Source organism: Dermacentor variabilis, chromosome 6 (genome assembly GCF_050947875.1).
Source record: "Dermacentor variabilis isolate Ectoservices chromosome 6, ASM5094787v1, whole genome shotgun sequence".
Lineage (NCBI taxonomy): Eukaryota > Metazoa > Arthropoda > Arachnida > Ixodida > Ixodidae > Dermacentor > Dermacentor variabilis.
In genome coordinates, this window is record NC_134573.1 from 111,217,360 (window position 1) to 111,233,344 (window position 15,985).

The 15,985-nt window shown below is 48.6% G+C and overlaps 1 protein-coding gene across 1 annotated transcript in view; it reads right to left on the bottom strand.

Moving 5' to 3' along the window:
- The window catches only part of LOC142586256 (uncharacterized), a 65,440-nt gene that overhangs the window by 1,976 nt on the left and 47,479 nt on the right, over positions 1-15,985 (bottom strand). The window lies entirely within an intron of this gene.

The following is a 15,985-nucleotide window of genomic DNA, read 5'->3' on the forward strand; positions in this document are numbered from 1 at the left end:
GCCACGGCCTTGCTGGAGGAGGAGACGCAGGCTCACCTATCTCTTTAGCGCACGCTTGATCACGATATCACGCTTACCTCACTACCGGCCACCTCTCCTCGCCCCAGTTTCATACCTGCGCGAGCGGGCGTGACAGGCCATCATCGTTCTCGTTCTCGGCTGACCCTATCGCGCTTTCGCTACCACTGCCAGCACACAGCGCGCGCGGGGTGCGATGGGATCGTATCGCACTTACGGCCCAACCACTGGCATGCGTCAGCACGCTTCGACACGCGCCGACAAGCGAACGCGTCGCTTCCTCTCCTCCGGAGGAAAAGGGCACGCAACCACAGGACAGAAGCTCTGACATGAGCCGACGCTCGCTCCTCGGCTGCGGCGCACTGTTGCTGGACTATTTTGTCTTGAACCGTCCAAGTCCGACCTAAAACAGCCTGCTGTAAACTAAGCTTGAAACAATAAGTTAGTGATCTGTGTGGTCTTCTAGATAGGAAAAACACGTTTGATTAATGAATGTACGCCTGCCGCAACAGTTTCTCTTTACCTTTGAAGTAAAAATAGTCCACAAAATATCGACATCAGCGCTCGCGCTGGCGCCTCGTCTGTCTACAAGATAGCTTTGCATACACTTTCACGACCATGCCAAAAGCTGTTGTATGATTTCATTTTTGGTAGCTCATTGCGCAGCCAACTATATATGTAAGTATTTGTAAGAAATATTGTCACCTAGTAGTGACGGTGAAAAATGACGCGGAGTCAAAACTGCGAGTTACAAATTTAACTCCTTCTTAGACGAACTTGTGCCTAGCAAAAGCAACGCCCAATCGCAACAATAGCGGCGAGCAGAGTCGGCGACCGTCGAAAATCTCATCTGCGGTTCAAGCGCGTCGGCTTTCATATACCAGTCGTCGAAAGCTCCAGCGCATTCGCTGGTGCCCGCGCGCCTTCCGGAAACTACTACACAATTCGTGTCGCGTGTGCAATCAGATTATACAAGGTTCGTCGGCAACAGACAACCGACAGAACCACTGATAACATTCGCGAAACTTCCGATACGTGCAGGCGCGTCCTGCGCCGAGCGGTAACGTTTAACATTTGTTAGCCGGTGAAATATGGTCACCGGATTCAGATAAAAAAGTATCCGTGTCAGTATAGTTATGCTTGTTGGTGCATGAGAGAAGCGCGAGAAAGTGGGTTCTGAGAAGATCAGCAAAATAAATTGAAATACCTGTAGCACTCACAAAAAAATAATCTAGAATAGCTAAAATTTACGTAATTCGTAGCTTAAGCCTCCTCTCGAGTCTTCATTCTGTCAAATGTTGCCCATGGAGCACCTCATTTATTATTCTAGGTTGTACTGAAGCATCAACACCGCATCGGCAGGCCTTAACATTAAGCTTATTGCTAGAAAAAATTTCACTGGGTAAAGGCCATGTTCTATTGTAACTGGTTTCAACATGTAAAGTCTGTCTTTAATGAAATTAATGTCTCTAACGACATTAATGAAATGACATACCGTCAGATAATAGAAGCTTGAGAATCGGAGGGTTTTAACAGGTGCCTTTCGTTTTCCTTTGCGAAGTCTTACTATAGAAGCACTTAATACAATGTACGGGGGCATCTCATTTGCATAACGTAAGAAAAAAAAAAAAATATATATATATATATATATATATATATATATATATATACAGGTTATTTTCACAATTTATTCACTTCAAATCACCACAAGAAAAAAACAAGTCTATTGTTTTCAGCCTACTATGATGTTTTGACTGAGAAAGACATTCAATTTGTTCTGTGAGGCACGTAATAATTGCTGTGGCATATCATTTTATTGCAGAACACTGGATACGGTAGCTAAGCGTTATTAAGCCTCAGAAGAAATTAATAGCACAATGTATATCATCAGACACAGCATTTTATTGCACATCCTTAATTCATGCTTCTTTAATTGCACAAAACCTACTGCACTGAAATAATATACTAGTACATGCTTAAAAAGCACGATTTTATACTAAATAAATAAATAAATAAATAAACAAACAAATAAATAAATAAATAAATAAATAAATAAATAAATAAATAAATAAATAAATAAATAAATAAATAAATAAAGTGTTTACTGCAGTGCCCAGGAACAGCTAGAGAGCCTTCGTACTGGTGCACTTAAAAAACAATATGTGAGACAAAATGTACAGAAAACATAAATGTGGTAGACAAAACAATGCGAGACAGAGAAATAAATAGGGAAAAAGAAAACAAGGAAGCGTAAAAGGGAGTTAATCATACACGATTATCTGCAGACACACAAAACACAGGAAATGAACTTTGAAGTATGTCAATAAAAGCACAATTATTTTTACATGTTATTGGTGTCGAGTCATATCTATCACAGCCTTTAATGCAACTAGGCCAGGCAATGAATGCGGAATGCTGCCTGGTATACTACTGCCGCGCGAACAATTGCATATGATCAAGAAGCTTTGGGGAATTTATAATGGCTTGGACCACCTTATACAGGAACAAAATGTCTGAATAATTAAGTCTTAAGTCTAGAGGTGCAAGTTTACGTATATTTGAGAAGGCTGAACCATGGTCGCCAGAATGGCAGAAGTGGTGCTTGAATATAGATATCAATTTATTCTGGGCGCTTTCAATGAGGTCGGAATTAGATTTGCACGTTGCACCCCCATCTAGAGAGGCATACTCTAGTAGTGGAAGGCACACAGCAGAATACGATTTCAGAAACAGAACAGGTGAGTGGCAATCATGCAATATACGACATACCATTCCAGGAGCGTGAAGGGCACGTTGTGTGATTATGTGTGAAGAGAAGCTTAGCGTTTTGTCGAAGTACACACCGAGATCTTTCATTTCATCGACCCCAGGCAGTGGAGCATCCCGAAGGGTGTGTGAAAATTGGACATGGTGTGTTTTCCGCATATAACTTAATGCCGTAGTATTGGAAGCATTTCAGAGTACTTTATTGTTTATGGACCAGTTTAAATGTGGAAAAAAGATCTTTTTGGAGGTTGATGCAGGGGTGAACACGGTTGACAGTCTTAAATAGCTTTAAGTCGTCGGTACACAAAGCCATGCTGTTCATTTATTAAAGTGTTCTTAGCACTAACAGAAAGCAAGGGATGCAATACCGATTCAAATACTTTTGATGCACTGCAGAGGATAGATATAGGCCGGCAGTCAGTAACTGCATGTATGCAAAGCCATCAGCAGTGTTTGAGACATCACCATTTTCAACAAACAGGCATAGATCTTCGGCGCTCTCTTTAGAAGAGTGAGAGCGCACGAAGCTCTTGTTGCGTTTCGCCTGCGACACGTGGTTTTGCCGGCGCGACTGCGGCGGGGCGGCAGACATTTTGGCCCGATCGTCGTCGCCGCAACACTCATCGCCAGGTGTTTCCAGGCGCGACTGCGGCGATGCGACCGCCTAGGGATCATCCTCGCATTCCAGTCATTGTGCCCGAAACAGGCGATGCCAAAGCAGGGATCTCATTCCAGTCATTGTGCCCGAAACAGGCGATGCCAAAGCAGGGATCTCATTCCAGTCATTGTGCCCGAAACAGGCGATGCCAAAGCAGGGACCATCCTCTCATTACAGTCATTGTGTCCGACCGGCAGCGCCACGACAGGGTGCTACGAGATCGTGCTCGACATGGTGCTACGGCATCGCTACGACAGTGTGCGTCACCATTAGCCCATTGTACATTCACGTGCTCGTCTTTTGAGGGGTTCCTTCTTGCCCTCAACTGCGAGAGTATAAAAACAGCTGCCCCCGGACGCCAAAAGGAGGGCTCCGATTTCTTCTGTTGAGTGAAGTGCTCTCCCGTCTCTCTACTTCGGTCAAACCTGACCGCCAACTCTTTGCGATGTTAAAATAAACAAGTTGTTTCGTTGTTACCAGTCGACTCATGCTTTGCCGGGACCTTCGGATGCTTCCAGTTGTACCCCAGGCCGCCAGGCCAACGCTACCCTTGGGGCTTGCGACCCAGGTACAACCACGGGCGTCAGCGCCGAGTTCCCAACAGATCGTACCAGCGGTCCGATCCCAAACATCTGGTTGGCAGCGGTGAGATCGCCTCCGACTTCAAACAACTGTCTGCCAGCGGTGAGATCGCGACAACGGAGGCCAGCAGCGAAGAGATGCAGTTGACTGTATGCTGAGCAGCTCAACGACGATCCGGGAGCAGTGCAACGAGCCCTGTGTGACGACTGGTTGCCTGCAGCGGAACGACTGCGCGGAATTCCTGCCTGCGAGGTTTGGTGAGTGCGGGACTTTCTTCTTCTGAGCTTTGCCAGGCTTTTGTTAGTGTTAGAAACAGAGCTGGTAATTGTGGTTGTCGTTGCTGCCGGGTTAGTTTGCGGCAAGACAATAGTAAGCAGTAGAGAAAGCAGCATTCAGAGCAGCCATGGATTTGAAGTCGTTGCGCAAACCGAAATTGTTGGAGCTTGCAAGAGAGTTGGGTCTGGATGTCTCAGACAAACTAAGAAAACCGGAACTGATAAAGGCTATTCTTGAGTTAGAGGCTGAGGATGACGAGCTGTCGGAATGCCTTGAGACCATTGAAGAGAGAGAGACTGCAAAAAGACAGGAGCGCGAACTTAAAGAGCAAAAAGAAAAAGAAGAGCGCGAACTTAAAGAACAGAAAGAAAAAGAAGAGCGTGAACGTAAAGAACAGAAAGAAAAAGAAGAGCGTGAACGTAAAGAACAGAAAGAGCGAGAGCAACAAGAGCGTGACCGTCAACACGCTTTGGAAATGAAGCGTCTTGAGGTAGAGATGGAACGCGCTCGTAATGGAAGTCAGGCACACGGTGCAGGAGAACGCGTATTGTTCAAAATGACTGACCTGATGCGGCCGTTTAAGCTTGGAGAGGACATTGGTTTGTTCCTGGTTAACTTTGAGCGAACGTGCGAGAAGCAGGGGTTCTCTCGGGAAACGTGGCCACAGCGCTTGCTCACTTTGTTACCCGGCGAGGCGGCCGACGTAGTCGCTCGCTTGGATAGAGAGGAGGCAGAGGATTTCGACACAGTGAAATCGAGTCTTCTAAAAAAGTACCGGCTGTCTGCGGAGGCGTTCCGTCGGAAGTTTCGGGAAAATGAGAAAGGCAGAAGTGAGTCATATACAGAGTTTGCGTATAGGCTTATGTCGAACATGCAGGAGTGGCTCAAAGAAGAGAAAGCGTTTGGTGACCACGATAAAGTTCTGCAGTGCTTCGGGCTAGAACAGTTTTATAGTCGGTTACCTGAGAACGTGCGATACTGGGTCTTGGATAGGCCAGACGTTTGTACGGTGGCTAAAGCCGCTGAGCTAGCCGAGGAGTTTGTGACGCGTCGTGCTCGCGGAGCTAAGGACGGTCAAAAGGGTGAATTTGGCTCGAAGTTTGAGAGGCCGAAGTTCACACCCATGAGATTAAAGAGGGACACGCGTAGTGAGGATGCGAGTGAAAGCAGTCCGACCAAACGTAAAGAGACGGCGGCAGCCAAACGCAGAAAGCGGTTCGAGATGAGGCGAGCGCGCTTGTGTTATACGTGCCAGAAGCCGGGTCACTTTTCGGCGCAGTGTCCGGAAACAACACCAAAAGTTGTGTTTTTTTCAATAGGCAGCACTGACGAGAACATGAAGCTTCTCGAGCCTTACATGCGAGACCTCCTCGTAAACGGGAAAGAGTGCCGAGTGCTTCGCGATTCCGCAGCTACGATGGATGTAGTTCACCCGTCTTACGTAGAACCCCATATGTTCACGGGCGAGTGCGCGTGGATCAAGCAAGCCGTGGAAGCTCATAGCGTGTGTCTGCCAGTAGCAAAGGTGCTTATTGAAGGACCTTTCGGAGCGCTTGAGACGGAGGCGGCAGTGTCATCTATGCTGCCACCCCAGTACCCGTACCTATTTTCAAACAGGTCCGATCACCTCCTGCGCGAGAAGGGGCTTTTGTTTGGTGAAGCTAGTGTTCAGGCCTTAACCAGATCGAAGGTTCGGGAGCTCGCTGCAAAGGCGGTAGTTGCGGGGCCGACGTTATCAAACAACGAAAAAGGGTCAGAGGCGCAGCAAGCTGATATTCAGAGCACGCCCGAACTGAATAAAATTGAGTCTGTAGCGTTGAAGGCGCCAGATACTGGAGAGGAAAATCCCGATTCGGGAAAGTTAGAAGAGCTATCTACTGATTTGCTCATCGCGCCTACGTCAGACGGACTTGATAGGTTGCTAAAAGTCAGCCGGTCGGCTTTGATAGCCGAGCAAAAAAAGGATGGCAGCCTGGAAAACGTGCGCTGCAATGTCAAAGAAGGTATCGCCAGGAAAACTGCGCGTTTTGTGGAAAGAGGTGGAGTCCTGTACCGGAAGTATCTAGACCGAAGAGGAGTGGAGTTCGATCAGCTGGTCGTGCCTCAATGCTATCGTCAGGATCTGTTGCGCTTGTCACACGGGGGTTCGTGGTCCGGACACCTAGGAGTTAAGAAAACTAAGGACCGTCTCTTGCAAGAGTACTATTGGCCAGGGTGTTTTCGGGACGCAGACCATTTCGTGAGGACATGTGACACTTGTCAGCGGGTGGGCAAACCAGGGGACAAATCAAGGGCGCCGTTGAAATTGGTACCTATCATTACGGAGCCTTTTAGACGGCTCGTTATTGATACAGTGGGACCTCTGCCGGTAACAGCCACGGGGTACAGACACATTTTGACTGTGATCTGCCCAGCGACAAAGTTCCCTGAAGCAGTGCCGCTTAAAGAACTCAGCTCAGTTGAGATAGTCAATGCACTACTGTCCATATTTGCGCGAGTTGGTTTTCCTGCAGAAATTCAATCAGATCAGGGCACAGTGTTTACTAGCGCTTTGACGACAACTTTTCTCGAAAGGTGTGGGGTAAAGCTGTTACACAGCTCAGTGTACCACCCACAGTCGAATTCCGTTGAGAAGCTCCACTCCGTCATGAAGCGCGTGTTGAGAGCGTTGTGTTTTGAACATCGAACTGACTGGGAGCTGTGTCTGCCTGGGGTGATGTTTGCTTTAAGGACCGCGCCGCATGCGGCTACGGGGTTTTCGCCAGCTGAACTGGTGTACGGTCGCTCGCTTCGATCTCCGCTTCGCATGCTTCGAGAATCATGGGAAGGTAGGGGCGACGACCCAGTCGTGGTGGAGTACGTGCTTAAGCTCCTCGAACGCTTAAAAAGGGCACAGGAGTTGTCAGGTGAAGCAATGACAAAGGCCCAGCAGAGGGCCAAGGTTTATTATGATCGGACAGCCAGGGCCCGTCGTTTTGAGGTTGGCGATGAGGTCATGATATTGCGCACATCGCTAAACAACAAACTAGACGTGCAGTGGGAGGGCCCAGCACGAATTGTTCAGAAACTGTCGGACGTTAACTACGTGGTAAGTCTGCCAGGAAAGCGGAAAGCACAGCAAGTTTACCACTGTAATCTGCTCAAACCTTATAGACAAAGGGAAGCAGTGGTGTGCATGATGGTAAACGTTCCTGAAGAGCTTCCGGTCGAGCTTCCAGGACTAGGCTCAGTGACGAACAGGGAAGACACCGGTCAAGTCATTAGTGACCTTATCAGTAAAGCACCGCTGTCGCCCGAGCAGAAAACCGAACTACACCAGCTATTACAAGAGTTTCAAGGTCTGTTCTCTGAGAGGCCTGGTAGGACTTCTGTACTTACTCATGATATAGAACTTACCTCCACAGAGCCAGTACGATCCAAGGCGTATCGGGTGTCACCCCGCCAGAGCAATATTATGGAGGCTGAGGTAAAGAAAATGCTACAGCTTGGTGTTATTGAGGCAGGTGAGAGTGATTATACCTCCCCTTTGATTTTAGTTGAGGTACCGGGCAAGGAACCTCGTCCTTGCGTCGACTACCGCAGGCTTAATTCCATCACTAAGGATCAAATTTATCCGATCCCTAACATCGAGGAGCGCCTTGAGAAAGTTAGTAGCGCTCAGTTTATTTCCACCCTAGATCTTGTCAGGGGTTATTGGTAGGTTCCACTTACAGAAGAGGCTAGTAGGTATGCGGCGTTCATTTCACCAATGGGAACATTCCGTCCTAAAGTGTTGAGTTTTGGTTTGAAGAACGCGCCATACTGTTTTTCAAGCCTCATGGATAGAGTGTTGCGGGGACAGCAAGAATTCGCTTTACCGTATCTAGACGACGTAGCGATATTCTCCGCATCCTGGTCTGAGCATATGGCACACTTGCGGGCAGTGCTAACCCGCCTGCGCGAAGCGGGCTTGACAGTCAAGGCTCCTAAGTGCCAGTTAGCACAGGCCGAGGTTGTCTACCTCGGTCACGTGATTGGTCAGGGTCGTCGCCGCCCCTCTGAAATAAAAGTGGCCGCTGTGCGAGACTTTCCGCAACCGCGCACCAAGACCGATATTCGGTCGTTCTTGGGTGTCGCCGGCTACTATCAGAGGTACATCCCTAGGTACTCTGATATCGCGGCTCCCCTGACGGATGCTCTAAGAAAGACAGAGCCTCAAACAGTCGTCTGGGACGAGACCAAGGAAAGAGCTTTTAGCGCCCTAAAGAGTGCCCTAACAAGCCAGCCTGTGCTACGATCGCCAGACTATACAAAAGGGTTCATTGTTCAGTGCGATGCTAGTGAGCGAGGCATGGGCGTTGTACTGTGCCAACGGGAAAATGGAGAAGTAGAACACCCCGTCCTGTATGCTAGTCGTGAGCTGACCAGTCGTGAGCAGGCGTATAGCGCCACCGAGAAAGAGTGTGCATGTCTCGTGTGGGCCGTTCAGAAATTGTCATGCTATCTAGCCGGCTCGAGGTTTATCATTGAGACGGATCACTGCCCTCTCCAATGGCTGCAGACCATCTCTCCCAAAAATGGCCGCCTCCTGCGCTGGAGCCTCGCTTTACAACAATATTCCTTTGAGGTGCGTTACAAAAAGGGGAGTCTCAACGGTAACGCCGATGGCTTAAGTCGAAGCCCCTAACGTAGGAATCAGCCTCAAAATTGTTTGTTACTGATGTTTTTCTTCCTGAGGCAGGATTTTTTTTAACATATTGCTTTTGTTTAGTGTTTCAAAGTGATGATATGCTTTCTAGTGCAATTTTTCAATTTGTGGACGCGTTCTGAGTGATGCTAGACTACTGTAAGGAACTAGGCAGTGGTATAAAAAGGGGAAAGAGCCTGGCAGGGCTTAGTGAGGGTTGTGCCGTGCTTGCTGACTGAGCGGTTGTGTTTCAGCGTAGTTCTAACGCTTGCCGGGAACGAGAACAAAAATGTGAACTCTCCCGAAGTCACTTTGCAGTGTCCCGTGCGAACCTGAACGAGAGAACGAGGCCTTCTCTGTGCGCTGCGCTCAAGAAACGTCGAGGGACGCCCGACTTCGGTTATGAGCATCATCGAGCGACATCCCTCCGGACAGCGGATGCAGTCCCCTGTCCATCGGGATCTCCTTCCCCCGGCGGGGCGGTCTGTTGCGTTTCGCCTGCGACACGTGGTTTTGCCGGCGCGACTGCGGCGGGGCGGCAGACATTTTGGCCCGATCGTCGTCGCCGCAACACTCATCGCCAGGTGTTTCCAGGCGCGACTGCGGCGATGCGACCGCCTAGGGATCATCCTCGCATTCCAGTCATTGTGCCCGAAACAGGCGATGCCAAAGCAGGGATCTCATTCCAGTCATTGTGCCCGAAACAGGCGATGCCAAAGCAGGGATCTCATTCCAGTCATTGTGCCCGAAACAGGCGATGCCAAAGCAGGGACCATCCTCTCATTACAGTCATTGTGTCCGACCGGCAGCGCCACGACAGGGTGCTACGAGATCGTGCTCGACATGGTGCTACGGCATCGCTACGACAGTGTGCGTCACCATTAGCCCATTGTACATTCACGTGCTCGTCTTTTGAGGGGTTCCTTCTTGCCCTCAACTGCGAGAGTATAAAAACAGCTGCCCCCGGACGCCAAAAGGAGGGCTCCGATTTCTTCTGTTGAGTGAAGTGCTCTCCCGTCTCTCTACTTCGGTCAAACCTGACCGCCAACTCTTTGCGATGTTAAAATAAACAAGTTGTTTCGTTGTTACCAGTCGACTCATGCTTTGCCGGGACCTTCGGATGCTTCCAGTTGTACCCCAGGCCGCCAGGCCAACGCTACCCTTGGGGCTTGCGACCCAGGTACAACCACGGGCGTCAGCGCCGAGTTCCCAACAGATCGTACCAGCGGTCCGATCCCAAACACTCTAGAAATATTTTGAAGTACGTGTCATGGTGGCTTCAACACATTCAGTGTGGTCGTAGTGGTGATCGTAATAATAATAATAATAATAATAATAATAATAATAATAATAATAATAATAATAATAATAATAATAATAATAATAATAATAATAATAATAATAATCTTAGTGGTAACATGGCACTCTAGACAGCTCACAAGACTGGAAGAAAGCATGATGCCAGTGCGCTAGAGCGTATGAAAGCCAGCCATCTAGAGCAGGATTTTGCAGGGTGCCGAAGACACACCCCCTCCACGTGTGGACACACACACACACACACACACACACACACACACACACACACACACACACACACACACACACACACACACACACACACACACACACACACACACACACACACACACACACACGCGCACACACACACAAACAAACACACACACACGCACACACGCACACAAACAAACAAACACACACACACAAACAAACAAACACACACACACAAACACACAAACACACACACACACAAACACACACACACACAAACACACACACACACACACGCACACACAAACACACACACACACACACACACACACGCACACACGCACACACGCACACACACACACACACACACACACACACACACACACACACACACACACACACACACACACACACACACACACACACACACACGCGCGCGCGCGCGCGCGCACGCGCCTAAACACGCATACGCACACGTACACACACAATTTGCTCAAGTGCAGAGCACTTGAGCAAATTGCACTTGAGCTCTTGAGGGGGGGGGGGGTGTGCGGCAAGAAAGCTCTGTATACCAGATATAAGCATGGAGTTGCGGTGTCGGGCTGTACAGGCATGATTGAGCTCAGGCTGTGCTGACCGCTTGTTCAGACGGGCTGAAGAACAAAGATGAGTGCTGTCCAGAGAGCAGTCAAGCAACCTGCAGAATAGACAGACTAGTGCCACGTTGCGCTGGTATTGCAGTGTGTGCCACTTGAGGGTTTTGAGGCAATGCTCGTAGGCTGGCATGAGCTTGCAACGACTGCTAAAGACGGGAGTAGAGGGTGCGTGTTGCCCAGCGCTGAACAAAATCAAGTTTGTCAGCGACGTGAGTTTGGTACAGGGACTATACTGATGAGCAGTACTCAAGACACGGCAGAATGATAGAAGTGTAGAGTGCCCGGAAAGCCTCAGGTCCACAGGGAAGGGAGACACGGGACACAAACGCAAGAGTGCAATGATCCTTAGATACAGTGCTGGTGACATATGCAGAAAAGTCGAGAGAAGGGCTGAATGTTAAGTCCAGAAAGGGAAGGGCCCGAACACTCTTTATAAGGCTGCCTCCGAGGAAGTAGGTAGGACACGCATCAGTTTTGTTGTGGCTGATACTTATGGCAGTACTTTTTGCAGTGCCACTACAAGGTTTGTTATTGCAGGCCCAGTCGTTCACCTTTACAGAATGTATTTATTTTAAGCGCGTATGCTTTACAGCACCATATTGTTGCAGTGGAAGTGTTAAATTGTTAATCAAGCACATTCTGCGAAGATGCATTAGGAATTTGGCGTTGAGTTGATCTTTTCCCTGACTGAAATTTATAGTATCGCAGCGAGAAACATTTTAGTGGAAGCTGAAGAGATTTGGGCAGTTTAAGCATACCGACTGCACAAAGCACTGATAACACTTTTTCACCTTCCCCGCAATGCACTCGCACCATCTGCTCTCTCCATAAAAAAAAAAAAAGATCAGAAGCCAATACAGTTTCATTGACTCAGTATGTGCTGCTTCTCAAGCAGGCATCGAAGCAATCCTGGTATACGCGGCTGCATGCATAGACCTTGCGTCATGCAGGTCCTCCTATGCATTGCACACGGTGCACATATTGCAAAGAGATCATTTCTTTTTCCACTGCTCAAGTATAAGGACAGACTGACTCAAACATGACTGCGCTGTGTCATGTTTCCTTCATTGCGTCAGCGTCCTTGAGTGCTGCACAAGCGTCTTATTCCCAACTAGCCTATGCACTTGAATAAAGTGAGTTGAAGGAGTACTGTGAACTTGTACTGAGGTGGATTCACATGTCGAATAGTATAGCGCTCTGCCAGCTGAAACGGAAGGCATTGCTGATGGCTTTGGCTTTCGAAAGTTATCTTTGCCATTGAAAACAGCGCAGTCCTCGCTCGTTAAACCTCAGTTGCCTGAGACCACACGAAACACGCCGCGGTTCACCGCTCGAAGTTCCACGCGGTTAATTCACCACACCACACACCACACGAAGTCAAGAGTGCCATAATTTAAATCGCTGCAGCGCCAAACGGAACTGAAAGTTCATTTCCTTCGACAGAGTTTTTTCAGCTGGGCTCGTTCACTCGCCAGTTACGCACTCGTTGGACGCGCTAGGCCTACGCATAACGTAAACAACATCGGCGGTAGACGGGTGCTGATTATCCAGACTGCGGAGTTCGGAAGCACGCTTCCGTTCGTTTCGAGCGCGACAAAATACACATACACCACAGACGTCGCGGCAATCGTAATTCGGTTGGATGTTGTAGCGGACGATCGCACTGATACCGGCAGAACCCAGTGGGCAGGTTGGGTTTGTCGGCCTCGTTCGAAGTCGGTTCGGATCCACGTAGCACTGCCACAACCCACGGTAATCGGTCTTGTCCTTGTCGGCCCACTATCACAACAGTGTCTTTCAGGAACACTGTCGCGCACGTCGTGCGCCCAAAGAACTCGGACGATCGTTGGCGTCGACGTCATCGCAGCAGTGGCCCCTCCCCCCCACCCCCCATCACAGGCATATATTTTCACAAATCGGATTCCCATAATAGTAATTTGCAAACCCACCATACTTACTGCCATCAACTTGGCAGGGTACGAACCATTTCTTCCATCGACGCGCGAAGAGTGCAGCAAAATTGTCGTATACATCCGCAAGGATTTTATGTATGCCCACCATGCAGTACAACCACATGATAACAATCAATATGTATGCCCTTGTGTGAGAAGAAAGCAAGTGTCATTCACCCTCATTGGTGTCTACATATCCCCGTCAGGTCGATTTGAACGCGACAGACTTCGAGATATATTGTTGCGTACCAGTGGTCCTTGGATTATAAGAGGAGATTTCAATGCCCATAACTTATTGTGGGGTAGGTCGGCAATCAATTTCAGAGACAGGAATTTGGCGTCATTCGCCTCTGGTCACGACCTTTGTGTCATGATGACAGTCCTAGATACCTGCAAGGTCTTAAGTACAGCAGTTGCATGGATTTGACTTTGGTATCAGGATGCTTCTGTTCGCAAGTTCAGTAGTTTTCAGACATAGAAACACATGGAAGTGACCACATCCCTACATATTTGCGGATCATGGGGCTAAACAATTCTACCTCGTCGAATGCAATACGAAGAATCGAAAGGACTAAATTTAGGCTACACATGGAAAATGCATGCAGAGAAGACCTTGGCCGCAGCCTAGAGGATACCATCACAGAAGCAATGAGGGAAGCTTCATGCCTCCTACCGTTTAGAGCGAATCGTTACCCAATTTGACGTAGAACTGGAGAGGTTAACTGCACTTCGACGACTAGCTGAAAGGAGATACAGGCGCACGAAGGCAGTTTGTGACCTAAGAATGGCACGCAGAACTCCGAAGAAAACGCAGCGTCGTTTGGACAAATTACAGGATCAACGCTTGAAGTCCTTTTGAGAATCACTGGACCCTTGTAAACTGCTGTCACACATTTGGGGGACTGTTCATGGCCTGCGCCTATTCCTATTCCTTCCATTCCTGCGCCTGAAACTATTCTCTTTAACCTAGCTATGGCTGGCCTTGCTGCAATGTTACCCAAGACAATTCACCTATTAATGTACGTTGATGACCTTTGTCTTTGGTCTTCTGCGGTGACTCGTCTTCAAGTGCGCGCTAGAATTAACCAGGTAGCCACCCTAACTTGTTCGTATCATCGAAAACAAGGCCTTAGTGTGTCTATCGAAAAATACGCGTTAATCGCGTCTATGCGCAAACCCAATGCACCGTATCATGTTTCTCTCAATGGCCAGGCTATCAAATATCAGAAGTCTCACCGCTTCTTAGGCGTGATTATTGACATGACAGGGACCTTTCATGGAGCCCCCACTGCATCGACCACAAGCGGCGACGAATTTCGATTGTATATATAATGAGGTTGCTGTGCGGAAAAACTGGGGCACATCGGTACGGTCCATGCTGCAGCTGTAGAGAGCACTGTTTCTGGGATTTCTACGGTACAGCTTGCCGGTTTTGGCGAACACTTGTAAAACAAACATTCGTACCCTCGAAAGTTTGCAAGGCTAGGCTCTACGGACATGTCTTGGACTACCAAAATGCGCCTCGACTTACGTAGCAATCATGATTGCTAGAGACTACTTGGTTCCAACGTATATAACGATTGACAGCCTTAGTACACTTATTCGACATCTGTGTCGCGTAGCCAGTCACTGTATTGCTGCTTTGCCAGCATAAATACCTCAAGCCATGTTCTCCAATCTTGTTGCGACACATCAAGTTTACCTTCCGTCGGGCTTTACACCAGCAGCAGGACCACTGTTACCCCTCAGGTTCCTACGGCAGCCACAAGCACGCCTCACGATTCCGGGAATTACGAAGAAGACCCGTCATTCAACAGTGGCTCTACGTCAGTTCGCACTGTCATTATTGAATGGGGCATATGAACAAAGAACGCACACTTACACCGATGGATCTGTCTCAGCCACCAGCTCCACAGGCGCTGTTTTCATCCCGGCCTTACAACTCACAATTACATTCAAAGTATCCCATATAACGACTTCTAAGGTAACAGAACTTGCCGCCTTACGTGCCGCTGTTAATTACATCGCACAAGCAAAACCTCGAAAGTGGGTCGTTTTTTAGTGACTCCAATGCAGCCCTTCAGAGTCAGCAGTCTGCATAAACAACTGATGTTTGAGATTAGAGAGGTTCTCCATGAGGCCCTCATAAATGGACATGACATCATCTTCCAATGGCTTCCGGGGCACTGTGGTATCGTCGGAAATGACCTTGCTGATGATGCCGCCCGGTCAGCACATAAAGAAACCCTCACACTTTCTATACCCTTATCAGGGACAGATGCTGCGAGCAACCTTCGTTTACTTGCTCAAACAAAGACAGAACCTTCGTGGAACACTCCGATTTTTTCCGACTGCCATCTCCACTGGCTGGATCCTACATTGAAGCTGCAGATTCCATCGAACTTCTCCCGCCGTGATGCAACTTTACTGTGCCGCCTCTGGTTAGGGGTGGCTTTTAAAAAGGCCTACTCATTCCTTATTGGAATGTCTGACACACCGATCTGTGACTCGTGCAGCTGTGAAGAGACGATCGAGCACGTCTTGTGCTTTTGTAATCTCTATAACAACGAACATGACGTTCTTCGGGGGTGTTAAATCGATCAAATAACAGACAAATTTCAGGGACTAAAGTGCTCTGACCATGGCCCCACGCGTTGCAGGCTTACAAAGCGACGCGCGCACTGCTGCGTCTCATGAAAGCGACTGGCCTCAGTGACCGATTATAGGCGTGAAGTTCTGGACATCCGCACGTATCCACACCGATAGTGCCTTCTTCCCTCCCTCTCCTTTCCCGTGTTCCCCTTTCCCTGTGTATGGTGGCAATTTAAACCGGACGTGCGTCTAGTTGACCTCCTACCTTTCCTTCCTTCCATTCCCTCCTCCTCCTCCTCCTCCTCCTCCT